Below are 470 nucleotides of genomic sequence, written 5' to 3'. Positions count from 1 at the left end.
TACAAATGTACAAAACTGATAAATCTGATACCGAACAATTCAACATTGCTTTTAATAATGTCATTGCGACAAATCGTTCATTGGCATAGATCACTGGTGTTCCTACTTCTAAATGGTACTGACCAACTTTAGTACCATTTAGAATAGTTTGGCTTATGAAATGCATACATTGAAACAAATGAAAGCGGTCATACACTTCTACATCACAATGTTCTGACGCATCGTTTTTTAGTATTTTAACACGTTGTTATGGAATAAAACATTAAATGATATCGTTGTCATAAAAGGCACAATTTATGAGCGTTTGGGTGTGTTTAGTAAAAACATAAAACGCAATGCACAAAACATTGGCGTACGACCACGACGAGACTCGAACTCGCAATCTTCTGATTCGAAGTCGGACGCCTTATCCATTAGGCCACGACGTCTATAACATATAACCATAATGTTTTATTTTGAATGATATCTAA

The 470-nt window shown here is 34.9% G+C and overlaps 1 non-coding gene across 1 annotated transcript; it reads right to left on the bottom strand.

The window, feature by feature from the left end:
* Nucleotides 1–355: 355 nt before the first annotated feature.
* On the bottom strand, nt 356–428 carry Trnar-ucg. Its single transcript has one exon. It is a non-coding gene; the product is annotated as a tRNA-Arg (tRNA).
* Nucleotides 429–470: the final 42 nt, after the last annotated feature.

The sequence above is a fragment of the Mizuhopecten yessoensis genome, unplaced genomic scaffold (genome assembly GCF_002113885.1).
Source record: "Mizuhopecten yessoensis strain PY_sf001 unplaced genomic scaffold, ASM211388v2 scaffold675973, whole genome shotgun sequence".
Lineage (NCBI taxonomy): Eukaryota > Metazoa > Mollusca > Bivalvia > Pectinida > Pectinidae > Mizuhopecten > Mizuhopecten yessoensis.
The sequence above is the reverse complement of the archived record's forward strand: the minus strand, read 5'-3'. Positions and strand labels throughout refer to the sequence as shown.